The following is a 25,996-nucleotide window of genomic DNA, read 5'->3' as shown; positions in this document are numbered from 1 at the left end:
AAACAGATTTATTTTCTTATTCCCTTCATTCATTTAATTTACTATTTTTTATGTTAATATTAGTTTAGGGATTATTGCCTTTAGACTCATGAGTGGCTAATTTCTTTAGGGAGATTAACGAACAGATGCGTGACTAGTTAACAGATGAATTAGGGTTTAAATCTAAGTTAGTTGGTCTAAATTATGTATGATTAAACCCTAGGATCTGACGACCTTAGGATGAAATTTAGGATAAACGAGATTGAAAGGTAAGTTTACTGAGCAAATCATAATTTATCTCAACAAGAAAGTTAGGCCAAGTGGTAAGCATGTATTGGTCGATTAAGTATTAGTTAGAAGTCGAGAGGTAATAACTAATTAGTTAATAAAACCCGAGTTCTAAAGTTAATTAGGAGCACTAAATTGAGTTAATCTCATACTTGTTTTATTAGAATTAATTTTGATTGTTAATTGGTTGTTTTCATTTTAGATGATTTATGTTAATTTTGTAACACCCTGAATTTGGGCCTAGAAGTTTTGGGCCTTGAGCATGGGAGCGGTTGAAGGCAGCTTATAATATTCTGTTGTGCATGCAAATTTCTTTTAGTGGTTAAGTGTGTTGAGAAGTGTTGGAGAAGTCCTCGGTTTAAACCTGGACTCTAGCAAAAAATTTGGTTTAAGGTGAATCAAACCCTAAGTGTAGTAGGTAGGCCTTAAGAATATTGTTCGAGAAATTGTGACACAAAAAACCTTATGGCTTAGTGGCAAGTGGCGTGTGGAGCATTTGAGGGGAGGCATGGGTTCGAATCCCATAGCAAGCAAAGAGCATTTATTTTGCTAACAGGGGGCGGCAAGAGTTGGTGTTGAATTTAAACTCTGATGTTGGAGGGATCCCACATCGGGAAGCTAACATAAGAGTGGATGGGAAGCTGGCTTTAAATAGAGAGAACCATGAGGAGAGTAAAGGTACCTTTCTTGGCTGATCCCTTTCGCTTTATGGCGTGCTCGTTTGGGTTGGGCGTCGGCTAAGAGTGCTCGGAGCGTGGATTAACTCCAGTCTCCAATCAGGTGTGTATTTATCACTACTCTTGTTGTTGGATGGCTACTTCGGGCCGCGATGGGCCGAAAGGGGCCATAATGGGCTAACGGGCCTATGGGCCCAATTGGATAAGTTGTTTGATTGTGTAGTAAATATTGGACTAGGCTAGGTGAATCGCATATCTCGTGGCTAGGTTTGGGCTAAAAGGGCTACACGAGCGCAGGGCCCATTTGGGTAGAGAATAGGCTTTAGGCCCATTCGTATTGTTATCCATGTTTAGAATACTTTAGTTTACCAATTCTTGAAATGCCCTCGACTTGTAAAATTACCAAAGTACCCTCAATTTACAGAATTACCGTTTTACCCTCGGTTCTGTAATTACTATTTTACCCTCGATTTATAGAATTACCGTTTTACCCTCGATTTGTAAAATTATCGTTTTACCCTTGATTTCTGAATTACTAGTTTACCTCGGTTTACAAAATTATCGTTTTACCTCAATTTACGTAATTATCGTTTTACCCTTGATTGTGAAATTCTTGAAATACCCTGTAGGGTAGAATTTAGAAATACCCTATAGGGTAGAATTCTTGAAATACCCTTATAGGATAAAATTACCAAAATATTTCTGTAGGGTAGAATTATCGAAATACCCTTGTAGGGTAGAAATACCGAAATACCCCCGTAGGGTAGAATTACCGAGATACCCTTGTGGGGTAAAATTACCATTTGCCCCTAGGGTGTTAAATGACTTATTTTGCCCTTGTGGGCAAGTGGTGACTTGGATTTGTGTGTTTGTGGATTTGATTGTGAATATATGTTGGTGATATGAATGACTTGACGGTGATTGTTTGATTCAAATATGGGCATGACATTCTACATACATGACTTGTTGCATGGGTTGGGATTTTGTATGGAGGAAGCGTTCTGGTGGCTATGCCACAAATATCTGATACGGTGGCTCGCCACAATATTCATGTTGGTGACTCTGTCACAATATCTCGCTGACCGATCGATGGCTAAGTGCCGATCACGCCACCGAAGGTCGTGTGCCGTTGTTGTGGGCTTCGTGCGATTATAGACCCGTTATTAATGGCTCTGTGCCAACCTAAATATGGCTTTGTGCCATCTTGACTATGGCTTCATGCCAAACTTATTTACCTGTAGCTATGTGCCTAACATATTTGTTGACGACTATGTGTCGATCATATTTACCGAAGGCTGTGCGCCAGTTATATTACCGTCACTGATGGCTATGTGCCAAAGTTATTACAGTTATCTATGGCTTTGTGCCACGATTCATTAGGTGGGTTTGCCACACTATTCGATTCGGTGGCTCGCCACAATATCTATATCTGGTGACTCATCACGATATCTATTCTGGCGACCATGCTTGCAAATTCGTGGTGTAGCGGATGGGTGGGTCGAGTTGTCTCCCACATGGTGTAAGGTTGGTACGGGGTGTATACGGTGGATTGGGTTGGGATTGCATTCACATTCGATTCGATTACATCACGTAATTCGATTCGATTTCGATTTTGTTCTTGATTCTAATTCGATTCGATTCGTCACCTAATTCGATTCTAATTCGATTACATTACTAATATTGATTACGATTCGATTTTGTTATCGATTCGATTACGATTCTCATTTTGGTTCCCATTCGATAATGTTTCTTATTACGTAATGGGCTAAGGTCCATCTGATAATGTCTATTGTAATGGGCTAAGACCGATTGGTACTAAAATTGTAAGTAAGGTGGGGCGGACTTTTAATTCTTTTAGATGACTGACTATTCCTTTTATGGTAGGGATTTCACATCGAGTTTTAAGTAAACTCACCCGCTTATTAACCTTTCGTAATTTCCACCTTAGATGGATCGGGGTTCTTTGGGGCTCGGAGGAAGCCACACACAATCGCTTATGTTACGCTTTGATTATTACCTTTAAATTATTTTATGTGGGTTGTAGTAAAGCCGTTGTAATTTTCTGGATTTCAAATTTGGAATTTTATTTATTGTTCTTATAATTGCTTTGGTATTAGAACACGATTTTCCAAAGCAACTCATCGTTATTCAAAACATCACGTAACGCAATTGTTTTTAAAGTAAGTTTCCACAACTACCAAGATTTTTACAAAGTTGTTAAGAATGTTATTCAATTTGAGGTTTTCTAACAAGGTTTAAAAAGGGTATAAGTTTTTAATTATTAAGAAGGGTTTTTAATGGAAACATGGTTTCGAAAAACACTTCAATGTGACACGCCAAGTTCGAGCCAAACTTCTAGGCCGGGTTTGGGGTGTTACAAATTTGGTTAATCAATTTTAATTTTTTTTCATAATATAATTTTAAATTAGTACTATTTAGTAGAAAATTGATTTAAGTTTAATTCAACCTCCCTAGGATACGATCGTTGAAATACTTTCCGGAGTATTTCGTTGTAACATTATTCTATATTAAAATTTGACCCATACACTTGTGGATGCCGCTATTCAATCATATATTTATTTCCTGCAATATTTCCAGTCCAGATGTTCGCACATCTGGCGATGGTCAAGTTGTTGGCGCTGTTGCCTGGGAGGTTTCGACATTAAACTGAAATTTTATTTTCTACATTTTTATAGGATAAATGCGAATATTTATAATTATAGATACAAATTTTAATTTTATTTATTTTCATTCATCTTACCTTAATTAATTTTAAATCACAAATTTTATATTAATTTGAATTATTTGATTTAGGAAATTTATTATTTGTTGGGATAAACTATGACAACTCCTTTGGGACAACCAATATTCAGCACAAGTTGGATTCAACCAAGTATAACGAAGCCCATTGTTCATGAACTCACTTTGAGATTAATCATCCATTTCTAACTTGGGTGTCAATGAATCTTCAGTACAGTGATGGGGTTGATTTGTATCAAGTGGTATTCTTGTTGTAACACTCCAAGTCTGGTGAATATAATGTTTTGACATATAGTAGTAAATATTTTTTCAAGCGAAGTGTTGTCTGCCTAAATGACTATTTTGGCGTATAAGTGTAGGTGTATAGTATCTGCCACATGAGTCAGTGAAAATTTTAGTTCAGGATATTTTGCTAGTCAAGGGAAAAGACGGTGTCAAATAAAAAAGGGTACTTATGTTATGAGTTAAAGCCAAATTAGTGGTTATTTCATCTCAAGGGAAGTATTTTAGTCCTGCATGTTAAGTTCAGAATAAGTCTGTATGTGGTATTTGACCAATAAGATTTGGTGTAAAGTTTTGCATGAGGCTGTTAGCGATTGAAATGATAAGTATATTATATGCATAAGAGTTGTAATGGTGAAATTCTATTTCTAGATAGTGGTTGCTACTGGTTCGAGAGGGATATCTGGGTTTGGAGCTTTGAACAACATTAGGTAAGAATCAGGTGAGTCTCTACCCTAACTTTCTTGTATAAACTTTTCAAGTAGAAGTGTTTGCATATAAAGGATGATTATATCTGTTTTAATCGGTAAATGTATGATCATGGTAAAGATGAAGTAAGTTTTATGATGATGATACAGGTATAGTTGTGATACGAAAAAGATGTCAATCAAGAATACGATCACATCTAGGTAAGTAAGTAATGAGAAATGTCCCACTGTGAATCCTCTGGTAGGGCAATTATAATGCTAACTAGACTGGCATATCACATATTAAAAACAAGTGTAAGACCATGAGGTAGAGGTCTATAGTAGTTTGGAATGATTTGGAACCATTCATGGTGTAGCCTCCGATAAAATGAAACCAGAAAGCCAAAACACGATACATGAATGTGTGTAAGGCCATGCGGTTAAGACCCGTGGCATGATATGATATGTTTGTATATATGTTCATGGTGTAACCTTCGATAATGTGCAAATCGAAATGGTAGATCACAATACATGAAAATCTATATAAGACCATGAGCGAGAGACCCATGGCATCTTCTGTAAAGTCTGTCGGGAGAGTAAACATGAGATTATGTATAATGCCTGTATGACGTGTTCTATTTGGCCTGTATGGTGAGATCTGTCAAGAATGTCTGGTAAGAGTTGAATGTCTGTATTTATGGTAAGATATGGATAAGTCTATTAGTTTTATAATAAGTATGGCTGAGATAAGATATTGAGATGCTCAGGGTTAAGAGTTGAATAAGATCGATAATTCAGTTGAAATAATCTTAAAGGTTTTCATGAAACGAGATGTGTATCTATATGTTATGAAGGGTATCCGCCAGGATGACCTATAAATATTAAAATTGGGTGTATTCATAGTTATGAGAGACTTAAGAAATAATTAAATGATTTGATCCGTTTTGTGTAAGAGTTGAATTAGATTTATGTGAAATCCACTATGTCTGAGTTCTATTGTATTTTCTTCTGAAATTATTCAGAATATGAGTTAGTGTCATCTTGAGCTTATGGGATTTTGAAATAAAATGATATGGAATTCATCTGAATGGTCTATGTATTACATTATTAGTATGGGTATGTATGGTATTGAACTAGGGAATGTTTGAGTGTGAATTTGATGGTATTTAGTTTTGTGTAAGTATTCGCCAAACATATATATATTTGTTGGTGATAAATATTAGCGAATCATTATTTTAAAATAAGTGTATATGTTAAGGCTTGGTTTGCTGGAAGTGAACTCTGAGGGTATGTTTTGTTGATATCCACAAAACCAACTAAAAATATGACTAAGGCAAGTGCACCTATCAGTTAATAATATAGATACAATGAGCAAATGTATTTTTACCACGAAGACTAAATGTACTGGTAATTATTGTCTTTCTGTTATTTAACAAGTAAATTCGAGTGATTGATTAAAAACTAAAATTAACTAAATCAATTAACTACGAACATGACAAAGAACAAATCAGAAAAATAATTGAGTATTGACCAAGAAGTGAAACAATACCCAGGAATGAATTGACCTAGATTTCATATGTCATTATCAATCTAAATTACACAATTTCTTCAATTAGTATCTTGATCCATAGAAATCCCTAAATTATGCTAATATTTCAATTCAAGAATAATAGCAACTTACTCTAGGTTGATTAGTAGAAATTTATTTCTAATTAAAACCTCTATTATTGCATTAACTTGATCTGTGGATCTCCCAATTAGATTTGACTCTAATCCAGTAGATTTATGCCAGCCTATTTCTAGGATTGCATGCAACTCCACTCAATTATGCTAGATCTACTTTTAAACAGGGTCTATTCCTCCTACGATTTAAGCACATCAAACATGGATCAATAATTTAGAAATATCAAACTAAGAATTAAGCACATATAATTGAAAACAAGATCAAAGTATTTATTGGGTAAAATAAAAATCAAAAGACATAATTCATCATAGGGTTCATATCCCTAGATATTAGAAAATTAGTTCATCCTAGCAAATAAAAATATCCCAAAGACAATATAATCGAAAGAAGTAAAGAAACTTATGATAATCTCCAAAAAATCAACTTGGAATCTTTAATATTGATGGAAATCTGCTTCAAAATCAGCTTCAACGGTGTTTTTAGAGTTGTTTTCTTGACTATTCTATGATGGCTCACTCATATCTTCTTAATTTTGACATATATACGCCTGAGAATGTCTAAAAATCCTAAAAATCGCATTTATCTATTGTTTGGGGTTCAAATTCTTGAATTTGACACGGCCTGCTACATGGTTATGTGGCAGCCTATGTGGCTGTGTGTCCATGTAATACTCCTTATCAGTATTCAACGCCGGAACATGATACGAGGCATTATCGGACTCACATCGCAAACATACAATTCTGAGTCATAAATTTCCACCCAAATTAAAATCATTTGCATTCAACCATAAAGTCTCTAATATGAGCCTATGAGGCCCAAAACATGCTTTGGAAGTCGTCCGAGACTAAATCAAGAACTCAGGGAATTTCTATAAAACATAGAAAAATTTTGCTATGAACAGGGGTCACACGCCCGTGTGGTTTTGGGACACCCCAGTGTGGGCAGGCCGTGTGGTCACACACGCCCGTGTCCCTAACCTGTGTAACTCTTTATTTTGCAATACATGAACAAACTGATGTCACAATGCCAAATCACATGCCCGTGTGCCAGGTCGTGTGGTAAATTATATTTTCATAAAATAGGTGCAAACTTCACATGGTCGGGACACACACCAGTGCCAGAGGCCGTGTCCCTCACATGGCGAAGACACACGCCCGTGCCTCTGCTCGTGTGGTCAATTCTGAGCATTCTGTTTCTTAAAATTAAGGTGCAGGGGACACACAGGCAAAACACATGCCCATGAGGTAGATCGTGTGTCACACATGGCTTCGACACACACCCGTGTGTCTACCTGTGTGGATAAAATAAAGGCTATTTACCTAGCTTTTTGTCACCCTCATTTACACCTGCACACACACAAGTTCAATGGCATAATCCATGGCATGTTTAAACAACCAAACCATCCATAATCAAGACTAAATCATATCATTCATTACTAACACTTAACATATTTACTATAGCATAATTTACCAAATCAATCCATACCAAACTCACATTCACAAGTATCAACATGAATACTTTCATCATGCATAATTCTACTTAGATTTCCTAGCACATCAAAGGACCCATCTCATCCATTTCACAACAAGTCATTTAACCATAGTAAACACATAGCAACCTATTACAAAACACAAACACAAGAAGGCATTAACACATATACTTATATAAATGGGCTTACAATAATTTTAGCCAAAATAAGCCAAATACATGGCTAAATACCAAATCACTTTAAACAAATATAAGCCAATACATTTGGCCAAATCAAAGGACACATATAACAAAATGACCAAGTTCCTATTCATGCCATACTCTCAAAATGTTTTAAAAATCATCGGTACCCAAAGGATAGTTTGATAGTGTGATGTGACTTTCGACGATCTCTAATCCCGAGTTAGGTTGGTGACATTATAAAACATTGAAAATAAAATGGAGTAAGCTATACAGCGTAGTAAGCTCGTATGAAGAATTAAGCAACCTTACCATACATTAATCATGCAAGTAATATAACATAAGATAACATAATTTACCATAATCTCATGATCATAATTCACTTCCCTCGCAACTTACCTTGAAATCATCATTCACGAATTTATAATCATAAGCTTCGAGTACATACCTATACCATCTCGTAACAAATTTACACTTATTCTCATCTTTGACATACCCGTGAACCACTCGGAATAATAATGTTGGATACTTGGGAATCTTGCACATTAAGTGCCACATATGTAGCTAATGCTACATCAATCTCATATCGCATAATTGCTCGCTCTCGAGCTAATCAATGGGCCTACTCACACAAGTTGTCAGTTAAGACGTAGCTAATCGATACTGCTCACACAAGCTATCAAGTAACAACAACATATGCCGGTATACTCAGCCACTGGTAGGATGTAGAGACCAGCACCTGGATCATATAATCACATAACACATGGTAACCCTGGTGACATGTCACTTGTATCTTAATCTATTCCTAAGGTTCAAACGTGATTTCTTGCTTATCGAACCGTTGTCGAACTCCTCTGTAAAGTTAAACTCGTCCGCACAATCAATCATACAGTTCAAGAAATATTAAAGTATTTAAATAAAATTGTATTAAAGCTTATTTAACATACGATCTTACCTCGATTACAAAAACGGCTATTAGTTCGATTTAGTCCACAACCTTGTTCTTTCCCCGGTCTAAACTCAAACTTCATTTTTCTTGATCTATAATATCAAATTTAACTTATTTAATCATCACATTATTTAATTCAGCCCAAAAAGACACTATGGCAAAAATTACATTTTTTCCCTTAACCTTTTGACATTTTTACAATTTAGTCCATAGGCTCGTAAAATGAATTTCTTTCAATTTCCTCACAACCCAACCCTAGCCAAACCTTTTTTGTGCTCATGATAGCCCACATTTTTCTACTCATTTTATAGACTTTTACAAATAAGTCCCTATTTTTCATTTTTACCGAAAATCACTTTTCAAAAGTCGTTTAACAAACAACAACCATGCATTTTCTACCATCAAACATCAAAATACATACATGTTCAACATGGGTAAAATTTTAAACTTCACCTTTCTTTCAAATTAGCCCTTGAAATAGCTAAATCAAGTTACAACGATCTTAAAAATATAAAAATCGTTAAAAATGTGACAAGAACAGACTTACAATCGAGCTTGAAAGTGGCCAAAACCCTAGCTAGTATTCTCCTTGTGAAATTCGACCATGGGGGACTAATTTGAAGAAGATGACATCTTTTATTTGTTAAATTTTGTTTTTATTTACCAAATGACTAAAATGCCCTTAATGAAAAACTTTAAAATTTCACCTAACCATGTCCATTTTTGTCCATCCTAGAGTATAATGGTCTAATTACCATTTAAGGACATCTAATTTAAGGATTCATAGCAATTAGACACTTTTAACATAGCGAACTCAAGTTTTGCACCTATTGTAGTCAAATTGGACACTTAATCGATAAAATTTCTTAACAAAATTTTCACACAGTCATTCAATGACGCTGAAATCATGTACGAAGGATCTGATCAATGACGATGCAACATTGACGCATGAAAGACATTGTGAATTCTTTCCAACTCCGACGGAAAAGCTAATCGATATGCCACTGGCTCTATTCTTTCAATAATTTAATATGGCCCAATGAACCGCGAACTCAACTTACCTTTGTGGCCAAATATAAGAATTTTCTTCCACAGAGACACTTTTAGAAATACCTTACCACCGACTTGAAATTAAATTTCCTTTCTTTTTATATCCGCATATGATTTCTGTCATATGAAGGTTCTTTTAAACAATCACGGATTACTTTCACTTTTTCTTCAGTTTCTCTAACCAAATCAACCCCGTGAATCTGTCTCTCACTGTGACAGGCCTAAATTGACCCTAGTCGGAAAGTGGTTTCGGAACCACTAAACCGAGTCATAAAAAAATAATTAACTGTCCTAGTTGATGCTCATTATATGTACTTATGCATGTGTGAAAATTTCATGTTTGAATTTTGTTAATTGTAAGTGAATTTTAGTAAATAGGACTTATGTGAGAAAATTTAGAAATGTGCTAGGCAAATGTAAAGTGGCCTATTAATGCATGTTATAGAAATGGTTGGTTTGCATGTCAAATTGCCCAATATTTGAGCTAGTGGCCGGCCATGCTATGAGTGGAAACATGTCACAAACATGTTATGTTAGTGATGTATGTTAGGAACAATAAAATAAGGAGTATGGGTAATAAAGAAATGGAAAAAGGAAAGAATGTGTGTGATTGTTTCTCTCCCTCCCCATTGCCGTGAATGTAAGAAAGAAAACAAAAAAAAAAAGTGCCCATCTTTTTTCATTTTCTCTTGGCCGAATGTTCTAAGGAAGAAAGAAAAACAAGTTGTGTTCTTTGGTTCTTCTTGGCCGAATTGAAAGGAAGAAGAAGGGAGTGAAGCAATCGGTCATCTTAGGTCACTATTAAGGTAAGGAAGTTTGTACTAGCTCTTGAAATTTTAGTTGATATTGAGTGAGATATCAAGTGATTTTTGTAAACCATGTTGAAATTTTGATTTTTGGGGTGAGTATGGTTTTCGGCTATAAAAGATTAATAAGGGTGATGGTTGTGTTTCATGCTAAACTTAGATGAATAAAGGTAGTTTGCTTACATCTTGATATCTATGAGTTCCTTTCTCGGTTCTACCATAGACCCACGAAGTATATGTTTATTTGGTGTTGTTGGAGGTTTATGATAGAAGCTAATGAGTGAGAGTTTGATAGATACTATGAGGTTAAACTTCATGAGATTGTAAGATTGTAAGTTGGATGATGAAATTCATGCTTTGTGAAGGTAAATGGTGTAGAAGGAGCATTAGGCCATGAAAAAAAAAAAGAAAAAAAAGAAAATTTATGATGAATTAAGTTGGAAGCTATTATAATGTACTTGTGCATTCGGGTATGGGATGAAAATATATAAGATGGTTATAATCAGCCTTGTGATTCGGCTCTTGCATATATATATATATATATATATTTGCACATGATGTATTAGTATGACATATATATATATATATCATCTCAAGGTATATGTTTATATATGGTGGTGTTTTAGTTATGGAGTAAATGATGGATGCGTATTGAGTTATAATATGTAATGCATTAGTTAGTAAAATGTGTGTCATTTATATGTGGTACTAAGTATATAAATGGCCTCAACGTAGACATGCATATTCGGCCACAAGAGATGGATTGGCGTTGCATGTATTCGGTTAGAAGCAAGCATATTGATGCTTTTATCTTGGCTTAGACAATCGGCTAAAAGGAAGTGTGGGATAATATGTTGAGTTGATTCATGATTTCATATGTATGTGACTTTAATGTCTAATGAATATATATGGGCTAAGTACCTTGAGTTCCTCTTTTCGATGCTCAAATGATTAAATCAATTTATTTGTTAAAATTAAGCTCAAGAGCAAAGGGGAACTAGATCCGATAAAGGGAAGGAAAAAGTGGTCGAATAGCCATCGAAATCGTTCGACGACATCCAAGGTAAGTTTTTGAGTAATGGAACTTAGATTATGATTTGATTAGATCATGTTTTAAGCAAATCAAAATCATGCTCTTTGTATGTGGCTATTAAGCCGAAATTGCAAGTGTGATAAGTGTCTTGTGCTTGAGCTTTGGTAATGAAAATGAAATATGGATGTGTCATGATTTATTAATAAATGTGCATGGTTATTCGATTGATGTCCGGGCTAAGTCCCGAAGGCTTTATGCTAAGTGACTATATCTGGACTAAGATCCGAAGGTATTTGTGCGAGTTACTAATTCCAGGCTAAGCCCGAAGGCATTTGTGCAAGTTACTAAATCCGGGTTAAGTCCCGAAGGCAGTTGTGCGAGTTACTATAACCGGGCTATGTCCCGAAGGCATTTGAACGAGTAGCTATATCCGGTTAAATTCCGAAGGTATGTGATTCGGGAATGAGCGATCTTGCTGTAAAATTTCAGTTAATACGCTTGTAAAATCCCAACAATGAGGTATGTTTCGTATGTGCATTGGAATAGTTGATTCCCTTCGAATAATATTCGCTCAGTCGAGTAATGAGCTTCTGGTATTTGGCTAAGATGATCCCTTATGTATGAATATAGGGGTTGGAATGTGAAGTAGGAATGATTTGAGAATATGTATATATGGAATTATCCGTTTAGTTATATGAATGCTATACTTCAGTTGTGCTTAAATTCTTTGCTCAAAACTGACTAAGCATTTAATGCTTACTCCGTTTATTTAATTCTTTGTTTTATAGATTTTGGTTCTTCAGCTATCGGACTCGGGATTTTGAAGTCGAAGTCGCCCACACTATCAAAGCTCCTTTTGGTTGAACTTTGAAATGGCATGTATAGGACTACCCTTTTGTTGTTGGTCATGTACCCTTCGGTTTTGTGTAAATTTGGATAGCCATGCGAAAATGGCTTACATATACTTTGATCATAGCATTATAATCGTTTTGTATGTTGTCCGTCGAGAGGTATGGAAATGTTGGTAGCGGTTAGCCATGGGAATGGTTATTCATGATCACTTTTGGTATATGTATGACAAACTCTAGTTGATCCATGGAGGATCATGAAATAGGTAAAGTTTACCTTAAAAATAGACGCTGGCAGCAGCAGTGATGTGGATGTGAAAAATCACTAAAAATAGTAGGGATGGAATTAAATAGTGAATAAATTATGTAATCGAACCTTGATGAATCTATTTTCATAGGAAAGTAACGAAAGGTTCATATGAACAGTATATTATGAGATGTTAAAGTTTTCGTGAGACAGGGCCAGAACAGTTTCTGGATCCCCTGATCTGAGTTTGGAAATTCATTATAAATTAACCAGAGACATTTAGAAGTCATGCCATATATGTATAGATTCCTTTTTGAGTCTAGTTTCTATAGAAACAAACGGTATCAGTATTGAAGCCCTGTACAGGGAGATATCCAAGTCGTGATGCATGAAGGTTAGTGTAGTCGCACCCTGTAACAGGGGAGACTTTAACTAATAAACTGTACCAATTGGCCCGATCAAAAATTCTAGAAAAAAATCTGTAAGCGGACATATAAGTCTAGTTTCAGGGAAAAATTACGAAACTAATTTTCGAGTTTTGGAACTCAAGATATGATTTTTAAGGTGACAGTGATGCAGTTAGCCAACTGCCTGGAAAAATTTAAAATGGACTGTGCAAATAAGTGATTTAAGTCTGCGAACCCTCGTGTATCGACTCGTGACGGTCTCGGCACAGGTGTTACAATTTTATTGGTATCAGAGCTACGGTTTAGTCGATTCTAGGACTACCGTAATGCGTTTGGGGCTAGCTATACATGCCATTTTATGTGATTATTTGATAGTGTGGTGATTTCTGACATTTGCAAATGTGTTTATTTATAGTAATGGATCCCGATCGACCAAGCGGTAGTGATGATCTTGAGAGTGTAGCGCTTTCTTTGCGTACAAGGGACAAAGACCGGCGGACTCTCAACCTAATGCTAGTAACCCGAATGATGAAGCTAGACAAGCTTTCTATAGCGTGATGAATGATTGGTTCAACCAATACATTCGAACTAATACGGCTGTTCCACAACCTCCATTCCCGACAAATACCACCCCCGCACCTACAACACCTCCGGTAACTGACCAAATAAGGTCAAATAAGCCCCTAGTTGATAGAATCCGAAAACATGGGGCTACTGAATTTAAGGCTACGGACAGCGATGATGCCTAGCAAGCTGAATTTTGGTTGGACAACACTATCCGGGTACTTGATGAGCTATCTTGCACACCCGATGAGTGCCTAAAGTGTACTATCTCCTTGCTATGTGATTCTGCCTACTATTGGTGGAACACGTTGACTTCTGTCGTGCCCAGAGAGCAAGTAACTTGGGAGTTCTTCCAAACCGAGTTTTGAAAGAAGTATATCAGTCAGAGATTCATTAACCAAAAACAGAAGGAATTTCTTGAACTCAAACAAGGTTCCATGTCGGTTACCGACTATGAACGAAAATTTGTAAGGCTTAGCCGGTACGCGCGAGAATGCATTTCTTCAGAAGCCGTGATGTGTAAACGTTTCGAGGATGGGCTGAATGACGATATAAAGCTGTATGTAGCCATTTTGGAAATCCGAGAATTTGTGGCACTTGTCGAGCTAGCTTGCAAGGCCGAGGAGCTCAGTATGGAGAAAAGAAAAGCTGAGGTGGGAGCAAGGGAGTTTCGGAAGAGGTCTTCGGGGAAGCCCTTCCCACAGTCATCAAAGAAATTTAGAGATGGCTTAGGCCAGTCTAAGGACACTTCGGGCTTTTCTAGACGAGATCGCGATCGACCCCCTGTGAGCACACGAGTCACTTCTATCTCCAGTGTTGGAAATGATCATCGAGACAGAACGGAGTGCCAATATTGTGGCAAATGGCATTCTGGGAGTTGTAGATTCCATGACCGCTCCTGTTACAAGTGCGGGTCAGTTGACCACTTTATTAAAGATTGCCCGAGGTTGTCTGAACAGAATGTAAATCAGAGTGGGAAACCGGTGCTACCACCGCTCGAGGTAGACCATCTAGAAATACTGAGCAATGCTAGTGGTGGTCGAGAGGATCTAGAGATGCTACGACCAGATCCGAGGCTCGTGCTCTGCTAGGGCTTATGCTATCTGCACGCGAGGATGCTTCCTCGCCGGATGTTATTACCGTACTTTTACTCTCTTTGATACTAATGTGATTGCTTTGATTGACCCCGGTTCTACTCATTCTTATATATGCGAAACCTTAGCATCCAAAGAAGACTTTACCTATTGAGTCTACTGAGTTCGTAATTCGGGTGTCAAATCCCTTGGGTCGTTACGTGCTTGTCGACAAAGTGTGTAAGAAATGCCCCCTAGTAATTCGAGGTTCCTGTTTTCTGGCGGACTTGATGCTTTTGCCGTTTGATGAATTTGATGTTATTCTTGGTTTGGATTGGTTGACCGTGCATGATGCGGTTGTGAACTGCAAAAACAAGACTATTGATTTGAGGTGCGCAAATAACGAGATAATCCGAGTTGAGTCTACGAACTTAGAGGGGTTGCCAGCTGTAATATCAGCAATGTTGGCCCAGAAATATGTAAGAAAGGGGTGCGAAGCATACCTTGCGTATGTACTTGATGACAAAGAGTTAGAAAAGAAACCCGAATTTGTGCCGGTGGTTTGTGAATACCCGGATGTTTTTCCTGAAGAATTACTGGGTTTACCACCTGTTCGGGAGGTAGAGTTTGGTATTGAGCTTGTACCTAGGACTACGCCAATTTCGATAGCTCCGTATCGTATGGCACCAACCGAGTTAAAAGAATTGAAAGCTCGATTACAAGAGTTGACGGATAGAGGTTTCGCTCGACCAAGTTTCTCACCTTGGGTGCACCAGTATTGTTTGTGAAAAGAAGGACGGAACCATGAGGTTGTGCATTGACTATCGTCGGCTAAATAAAGTGACGATAAAGAATAAATATCCGTATCAGCGTATTGATGATTTGTTTGATCAACTAAAGGAGCCTCGGTGTTTTCAAAGATAGATTTGAGATCGGGTTATTACCGATTCTGAATTCGAGATTCGGATATACCCAAACCGCTTTCGAGAATGAGATCGGCCACTACAAGTTCTTAGTGATGCCGTTTGGGCTCACTAATGCCCTGCGATATTTATGGATTTCATGAATCGATCTTGACGATTTGGACCGGTTTGTAGTTGTGTTCATTGACGACATCTTGGTCTATTCAAGAGATGAGACCGAACATGCTGAGCACCTGAGATTAGTGTTCCAAATTTTACGGGATAAGCAGTTATATGCTAAGTTCAATAAGTGTGAGTTCTGGTTAAGAGAGGTTAGCTTCTTGGGCCATGTGGTATCCGCATCGGGTATTCGAGTTGACCCGAGCAAAATTTCAGCCATACTTAGCTGGAAGCCTCCGAGAAATATTATCGAGGTTCGAGCTTTTTGGGACTTGCGGTTACTACCGACGGTTTGTAAAGGTTTCTCGATGATAGCCACACCCATGACGAAGCTACTTCAATAAGATGTTAAGTTCGAATGGACGGAAAAATGTCAAAAAGTTTTGATCAATCGAAAACTTATTTGATGAAGCTCTAATTTTAGTGACCGAATCGGGCAAAGAGTTTGTCATCTATAGTGACGCCTCCTACTTGGGTTAGGTTGCGTATTGATGCAAGAAGGTCGAGTTGTGGCCTATCGTCGAGACAATTAAAGCCACATGAGAAAAATTATCCGACCCATGATCTCGAATTAGGCGCCATCGTGTTCGCCTTGAAAATATGGTGACATTACTTATTTGGTGAGAAGTGCCATGTATTTTGGATCACAAAAGTCTCAAATATTTGATGACTCAAAGAGACTTGAATCTGCGACAAAGGCGTTGGCTTGAGTTGTTGAAAGATTATGAGCTGGTCATTGGTTATCACCGGAAAGGCTAATGTGGTTGCGACGCCTTAAGTCGAAATCCTTGTTTGCTTTTACGAGCAATGAATGTACACTTGTCTCGTTTCTACCGACAATGTGCTAGTAGTGAATTAAAGGCCAAACCATTATTGATTCATCAAATTCGTGAAGCTCAGAAAGTCGACGGTGAATTGGTTGCAAAACGGGCTGAATGTGTTCCGAATATGGAATCCGAATTTCAAATTGATGATGACGATTGTTTGAGGTTCAGAAGTCGGTTGTATGTTCCAAGAAATTCAGAACTCATTTCGGTGATTCTGAACGAAGCTCATTGTAGCCGAATGTCAATTCACCCGAGGAGTACGAAAATCTACAACGATCTGAGACGCCAGTTTTGGTGGCATGGTATGAAACGAGACATTTTCGATTTTGTTTCGAAGTGTTTAATATGTCAGCAAGTAAAGACGGAACATCAAGTGCCTACGGGTTTACTCCAGCCAATCATGATACTTGAATGGAAATGGGATCGAGTCACGATGGATTTCGTATCTGGGTTGCCAGTATCGGTAAGTAAGAAAGATGCAATTTGGGTTGTTGTGGATAGACTGACTAAGTCGGCTCACTTTATCCCCGTACGTACGGATTTTTCATTGGATAAACTAGCTGAATTGTATATTTCTCAAATTGTGAGATTACACGGGGTACTTATTTCTATCGTGTCGGATAGAGATCCGAGATTCACCTCGCGATTTTGGAAGAAATTGCAAGAAGCTTTGGGTACCAAGCTGTATTTTAGCACCGCTTTTCATCCACAAACTGATGGTCAATCTGAGCGGATAATTCAGATACTTGAGGACATGTTGAGATGTTGCATCCTCAAGTTTAGTGGTTCATGGGAACGGTATTTACCTTTGATTGAATTCGCTTACAACAACAGTTTTCAATCAAGTATTAAGATGGCACCTTACGAGGCCTTGTACGGGCGTAAATGCCGTACACCATTGTTTTGGACCAAGCTCGGTGAAAGTAAAATTTTCGGGGTGGATTTGATTAAAGATGTTGAACAGAAAGTAAGAATAATTCGTGAGAGTCTGAAGGCAGCATCAGATCGTCAGAAGTCGTACGCGGATTTAAAACGAAGAGATATTGAGTATTAGGTGGGAGACAAAGTGTTTCTTAAGGTATCGCCTTGGAAAAAGATACTCAGATTTGGCCGTAAGGGCAAATTGAGTCCGAGATTCATTAGGCCGTATGAGATCTCCGAACGAGTTGGCCCAGTTGCATATAAGTTGCTTTTACCCCCTGAACTTGAAAGGATCCACAACGTTTTTCATGTTTCGATGCTTCGACGTTACAGATCTGATCCTTCACACATAATAAACCCCTCCGAGGTCGAAATTCAAGCTGATATGAGTTATGAAGAAGAACCGATTCGTATCCTAGCTCGTGAAGTGAAAGAGTTGCGAAACAAAAGGGTTCCATTAGTGAAAGTGTTATGGCTCAAACACGGAATGGAAGAAGCTACTTGGGAACCTGAGAACTCTATGAAAGAACGATACCCAAACCTAATTACCGGTAATATTTTTGGGGATGAAAATTTCTTAAGTGGGGGAGAGTTGTGACAGCCCTAAATTGACCCTAGTCGGAAAGTGGTTTTAGGACCACTAAACCGAGTCATAAAAAAATAATTAACTGTCCTAGTTGATGCTCATTATATGTACTTGTGCATGTGTGAAAATTTCATGTTTGAATTTTGTTAATTGTAAGTGAATTTTAGAAAATAGGACTTATGTGAGAAAATTTAGAAATGTGCTAGGCAAATGTAAAGTGGCCTATTAATGCATGTTATAGAAATGGTGGGTTTGCATGTCAAATTGCCCAATATTTGAGCTAGTGGCCGGCCATCCTATGAGTGGAAACATGTCACAAACATGTTATGTTAGTGATGTATGTTAGGAACAATAAAATAAGGAGCATGGGTAATAAAGAAATGGAAAAAGGAAAGAATGTGTGTGATTGTTTCTCCCCCTCCCCATTGCCGTGAATGTAAGAAAGAAAACAAAAAAAAAGTGCCCATCTTTTTTCATTTTCTCTTGGCCGAATGTTCTAAGGAAGAAAGAAAAACAAGTTCATTCTTTGGTTCTTCTTGGCGAATTGAAAGGAAGAAGAAGGGAGTGAAGCAATCAGTCATCTTAGGTCACTATTAAGGTAAGGAAGTTTGTACTAGCTCTTGAAATTTTAGTTGATATTGAGTGAGATATCAAGTGATTTTTGTAAACCATGTTGAAATTTTGATTTTTGGGGTGAGTATGGTTTTCGGCTATAAAAGATTAATAAGGGTGATGGTTGTGTTTCATGCTAAAACTTAGATGAATAAAGGTTGTTTGCTTACATCTTGATATCTATGAGTTCCTTTCTCGGTTCTACCATAGACCCACGAAGTATATGTTTTTTTGGTGTTGTTGGAGGTTTATGATAGAAGCTAATGAGTGAGAGTTTGATAGATACTATGAGGTTAAACTTCATGAGATTGTAAGATTGTAAGTTCGATGATGAAATTCATGCTTTGTGAAGGTAAATGGTGTAGAAGGAGCATTCGGCCATGAAAAAAAAAAGAAAAAAAAGAAAATTTATGATGAATTAAGTTGGAAGCTATTATAATGTACTTGTGCATTCGGGTATGGGATGAAAATATATAAGATGGTTATAATCAGCCTTGTGATTCGGCTCTTGCATATATATATATATATATATATATTTGCACATAATGTATTGGTATGACATATATATATATATATATATATATATCATCTCAAGGTATATGTTTATATATGGTGGTGTTTTAGTTATGGAGTAAATGATGGATGCGTATTGAGTTATAATATGTAATGCATTAGTTAGTAAAATGTGTGTCATTTATATGTGGTACTAAGTTTATAAATGGCCTCAACGTAGACATGCATATTAGGCCACATGAGATGGATTGGCGTTGCATGTATTCGGTTAGAAGCAAGCATATTGATGCTTTTATCTTGGCTTAGACAATCGGCTAAAAGGAAGTGTGGGATAATATGTTGAGTTGATTCATGATTTCATATGTATGTGACTTTAATGTCTAATGAATATATATGGGCTAAGTACCTTGAGTTCCTCTTTTCGATGCTCAAATGATTAAATCAATTTATTTGTTAAAATTAAGCTCAAGAGCAAAGGGGAACTAGATCCGATAAAGGGAAGGAAAAGTGGTCGAATAGCCATCGAAATCGTTCAACGATATCCGCGGTAAGTTTTCGAGTAATGGAACTTAGATTATGATTTGATTAGATCATGTTTTAAGCAAATCAAAATCATGCTCTTTGTATGTGGCTATTAAGCCGAAATTGCAAGTGTGATAAGTGTCTTGTGCTTGAGCTTTGGTAATGAAAATGAAATACGGATGTGTCATGATTTATTAATAAATGTGCATGGTTATTCAATTGATGTCCGGGCTAAGTCCCGAAGGCTTTGTGCTAAGTGACTATATTCGGACTAAGATCCGAAGGCATTTGTCCGAGTTACTAATTCCGGGCTAAGCCCGAAGGCATTTGTGCAAGTTACTAAATCCGGGTTAAGTCCCGAAGGCATTTGTGCGAGTTACTATAACCGGGCTATGTCCCGAAGGCATTTGAACGAGTAGCTATATCCGGTTAAATTCCGAAGGTATGTGATTCGGGAATGAGCGATCTTGCTGTAAAATTTCAGTTAATACGCTTGTAAAATCCCAACAATGAGGTATGTTTCAGTATGTGCATTGGAATAGTTGATTCCTTGAATAATATTCGCCAATCGAGTAATGAGCTTCCAGTATTTGGCTAAGATGATCCCTTATGTATGAATATAGGGGTTGGAATGTGAAGTAGGAATGATTTGAGAATATGTATATATGGGCTTATCCGTTTAGTTATATGAATGCTATACTTCAGTTGTGCTTAAATTCTTTTCTCAAAACTTACTAAGCATTTAATGCTTACTCCGTTTATTTAATTCTTTGTTTTATAGATTTTGGTTCTTCAGCTATCGAACTCAGGATTTTGAAGTCGAAGTCGCCCACACTATCAAAGCTCCTTTTGGTATACTTTTGGTTGAACTTTGAAATGGCATGTATAGGACTACCCTTTTGTTGTTGGTCATGTACCCTTCGGTTTTGTGTAAATTTGGATAGCCATGCGAAAATGGCTTAAATATACTTTGATCATAGCATTATAATCGTTTTGTATGTTGTCCATCGAGAGGTATGGAAATGTTGGTAACGGTTAGCCATGGGACTGGTTATTCATGATCACTTTTGGTATATGTATGACAAACTCTAGTTGATCCATGGAGGATCATGAAATAGGTAAAGTTTACCTTAAAAATAGACGCTGGCAGCAGCAGTGATGTGAATGTGAAAAATCACTAAAAATAGTAGGGATGGAATTAAATATTAAATAAATTATGTAATCGAACCTTGATGAATCTATTTTCATAGGAAAGTAACGAAACGTTCATATGAACAGTATATTATGAGATGTTAACGTTTTCGTCAGACAGGGCCAGAACGGTTTCTGGATACCCTGATCTGACTTTGGAAATTCATTATAAATTAACCAGAGACATTTATAAGTCATTCCATATATTTATAGATTCATTTTTGAGTCTATTTTCTATAGAAACAAACGACATCAATATTGAAGCCCTGTACAGGGAGATATCCAAGTCGTCATGCATGAAGGCCAGTGTAGTCGCACCCTGTAATAGGGGAGACTTTAACTAATAAACTGTACTAATTGGCCCGATCAAAAATTCTAGAAAAAAATATGTAAATGGACATATGGGTATATTTTTAGGGAAAAATTACGAAACTGATTTTTGAGTTTTCGAACTCAGGATATGATTTTTAAGGTGACAGTGACGCAGTTAGCCAACTGCCTGGAAAAATTTAAAATGGACTGTGCAAATAAGTGATTTAAGTCTGTGAACCCCTCGTGTCTGACTCCGGCGACGGTCTCGGGTACGGGGTGTTACACTCACTGAGCTCGATCCAGTACAATGGAGTTCAGCATTTGTGGCCATACAATGCTTCATATAGTGCGATCTTTATACTCAATTGATAACTATCGTTGTAAGCAAATTTGACTAAAGGTAGATATTTTTCCCAACTACCTTCGAACTCTAAAACACAACAATGAAACACATCTTCGAGAACCTGAATCGTTCTTTTAGATTGACTTTAGTTTGTAGATGGAACGTAGTACTAAAATTCAAATTTGTACCCAATGATTCTTGCAATTTCTTCCAAAATTATGACATAAACCTCGGATCTCTATCTGAAATAATAGAAGTAGGCACTCCGTGCAATCTAACAATTTCAGCAATGTACAATTCAGCTAGCTTATTAAGTGAACATTCAGTATGTACCAGAATAAAAAGAGCCGATTTCATCAATCTATCAACAACGACCAAACAACATCTTTCTTCTTTGGAGTAAAAGGTAATCCAGTTACGAAATTCATCGCAATTCTGTCTCATTTCCACTCGAGAAACATCATAGCCTGAAGTAAACCCAAAGGTACTTGATGTTCGACCTTTACTTGTTGACAAATCATGTAACACCCCAAACCCGACCCAGACATTATGGCTGAATCTGACGTGCCACATTGGAGTTGAAAACCCACGTTCCGTCTTAGTGTTTTAAAAACCATATATTTTGTTGAGTTAACAAAGTGTATGGAAGCTGGGCACCGTGTAGGTATCCGAGAGAGGAGGTGAGCCATGAAGGTCGCTTAAGTACCAAGCTCTTTGATTGGATCCAATCCTAGACATGCCCATAACCATAGCCACACTTTGTTATATCGAGTTTAAATTTGTTTAAGTGGACGTCTTTGATAAATTGATTAATCGTGGCATTGAGCTATTTTGAAAACAAGTATCATTTTGAAAACACGTCCTAAGTCTAGCCCATTTGAATAATTATCAACCAAGTTTAAAGTTATTAAAATTGAAATAATCCCGAAAAGAAATAAAAGGAAAGTTAAAATGGCCTTATTACAACCCAAAAAAAATAATAATTAAAGGAAATTTAATGAAAACCAACGCTTATTTAAAAGTCCAAAGGCGATCACCGTGGCTACTCTGAATCCCCTCCGGCCCAAGTCCCCACATCAAGGCTCACCTGCAAGGTTAAGGAAAGGGGGGTGAGTTTGGAAACTCAGTGTGCAACAAGCCCTTTTCAGAGCCCAAAACAATAATAGCCTGTTGGGCCTAAGCCCAAATCCAATCTCAACATGTACTGGGCCATAGCCCTTTTCATATTTCATATTTCATAACACTGGGCCGAAGCCTTTTCATATTTCATATTACTGGGCCGAAGCCTTTACTATAAATGGTATGGCCCATATGCCCATTTCAATATCACATATAATGTCAATGAAAGAATGCAAGCCCATTTGGGGAGACTACTCAACCCACCATCCGCTACTCTCCACCCGTACCAACCAACACACCATGTGGGGATTAACTCAACCCACCCCGCCATAGCTCTCCACTGGCAGCATAGCTGCTTTATCATATAACTGGAGGCCTAGCCTCTTTTAATAACTGGGGAAAAAGCCCTTTTAATAACTGGGGCATAAGCCCTTTAATAACTGGGGCATAAGCCCTTAAATAGCTGGGGCATAAGCCCTTTAATAACTGGGGCATAAGCCCTTTTACACTTCCTCCATTCATATAAAAACCCAACCCAATGCATTTATGATTACATCATGTGCATATCATACACGTCATGTGCATATCATACATACCATGTTTATCAAAATCCCATGTATTAAATTCATACATAAACCTTAGGGGTATAATGGTCATTTTTACCTAGGGGCAAAACGGTCATTTTCATGTTATAAGGGTAATCTTGTAATTTTACCAAAAATTAGGGTTTCCATGTTCATTAACAGTTACTAACAATTCATGGGTGCAAACAGTGATTCTAGCCCATTTTTTTAGCGAAATCGAGTTATTGGGCCTAAAACCCCTAATGGGCCCTACTTAGCCGATTTTGTCATCTAGGCCCATTTAGCCTATATCCATAACAGTAATAACAATCTTAACATGCAATTTAACAAATTTTCGTTTTCTACCAATTTTTCCCAAATGGGCCCGAAAGCCTATTGGGCCCTATTGCAGCCCCTCGAGGCCCAACTTACTGTGAATGCCAAAAATCACGTTCTTACCATTTCCAATGTTCCTGATCATCATCTCAATGAATCTAACTAACTAATGAGTGTTCTCTTGCTCACGAGTCCTTGAAATGCCAGAATTTCGGCATTTCGGCATTTCGGCATTTATCGCTTTAAGCTTATGAAAAAGGGTTCGTTACACACCTGTTTGGCGATATTCTTCGACGAGATATCCTACACGATTTCTCCTATAATCCATCATTAATAATCAGCTTCCCATAATTGAACCACACCAAAAATCATCTAATACTAATACTTACACATTCGGCCACCATCCATAATGGCCTTAGGAAACTTACCTTTGTCGCGATTGATGACTAGGTCTAGCCACTCTGGAGATCCAAGCTACCCCAAGTTGACACTACACCTTGCTGCTCCTCCACTAAATAAACCACAAAAAATATTAAAAGAAGACCGCATAAAGCCTATACCCATATTCGACCATCTCCTTAAATTATAGGGTTTTGACTTTTGGCCAACAGTCTTTCTTCTCTTGAACCCGTATGCCTAAAAGGTAAAGGAATTGAATGCCAACAATTGAAAAGGAAAGAAAAGGTTGCTGGTCACAAAGAATCGGCACCCCCTATCTTCACTGATTTCGGCTTTTCCGGTATTTCGGCAAAAGTAGAGATAAGGGAAAGAAACAATGGTGAATGGAGGGAAATAGTGGGCTGATTTGAAAAAAGGAAAAGGAAGAAAAAAATGAATGGGAGGGAGGTAGATTCGGCTGGAAAAGAAAAGAGAGAAAAAGGCTACACACCAAAGGAGAAATCGGCACCACCTAGCCCCTAAAGCCGAAAATCCCCACCTAAAACCCCTCTGCTGAAAATCCCCTCTCCAATCTCCCTTATTCGGCCAACTCTATCTCCATATCAAATCCATAAAATCTCTCCCCTTATCCCTCCTTAATCTATGCATTTGACTTGATCCAACTCTCCTCTTATAGAATCCACTTAGGTTCCAATACTTACCCTTCCTGCACATAAAAATAAATACTCTTATTTGCCAACACAGGGAATCGATCCTAGGTCTTCCCTTATGCTCCACATGCCACCTTTTTAGGAACTTAGTGGTGTCACCCTTGCCACTTTACTACAGCTCTTTTTGTGATGCATGTTACCCACAACTTTATATAAGGGCACCTAGCCAGAACCCCTAACTCTTAAGTCCAAAATTTAAAAATTCTACCGGGTTTGGCCAACTCATGGGCCTTCCATAAGCCCATTTACATACCCAAATTATGAATTCCATAATCACATACCAAATTTTAGAAACTTACTTAAAATATCAAGAATCGCGAAAAACCCAAAAATCAGGATGTTACAAATAAAACATCTCGATACGAATTCAGAAATACCTCTTTTTATACCTGACCACCACTACTGTAACACCCCAAACCCGGCCCAAACGTAATGGTCGAATCTGACGTGCCACATTGAAGTTAAAAATCCACTCTTTGTTTTAGTGTTTTAAAAAAAACCGTCGTTTGATAAGGCTTAACCAAGTGAATGGAAGCTGCGCACAAGGTAGGTATCCAAAAAGTAAGAGGTGAGCCATGAAGGTCGCTAAGTACCAAACTCTTGAATGGATCCAATCCTAGACATGCCCACAACCATTGCCACACTTTGGTGCGAGGTTAGGTTTTGAGAAAAACGAGTTAGAATTCATTTAAGTAGATATTTTTGATAAACTGATTAATTGTATCATTGTGTTATTTTGAAAACAATTATCATTTTGAAAACGCAGCCTAAGTCTAACCCATTTTGGATTGTTACCAGTAAAATATAGGGTATAAAATAAAATAATCCCAGAAAAATAATTAAAATGGCCTTATTACAACCCAAAACCAAATAATAATATTAATAAGATAAAACTTATAAAGAAATAAATCGGCTACTTATTGCAATTAAAAGAAACAGAAATAGTAGTGTGGCCATCTCCGAGTCCTTCGCAGCTCCAAACCATCTAAGCTTAGGGATTTCCTGCACAGTTAGAAACAGGGTGAGTTTACGAAAACTCAGTGTGTAATCCCAATAATATACAAACAGTGAAAACACAATATCAGTACAATCTGGACCAAAGCCCTATTTAGTCTTGACATATACTGGGCCGGAGCCTTTCATTTAACGGTTACTAGGCCGAAGCCTTTTCATAAATCATATCACTCGGCTGAAGCCTTTACTGTAAACGGTATGGCCCATAGGCCCATTTCAATATC

Source organism: Gossypium arboreum, chromosome 10 (assembly GCF_025698485.1).
Source record: "Gossypium arboreum isolate Shixiya-1 chromosome 10, ASM2569848v2, whole genome shotgun sequence".
Lineage (NCBI taxonomy): Eukaryota > Viridiplantae > Streptophyta > Magnoliopsida > Malvales > Malvaceae > Gossypium > Gossypium arboreum.
This window is presented reverse-complemented; position numbering follows the sequence as displayed.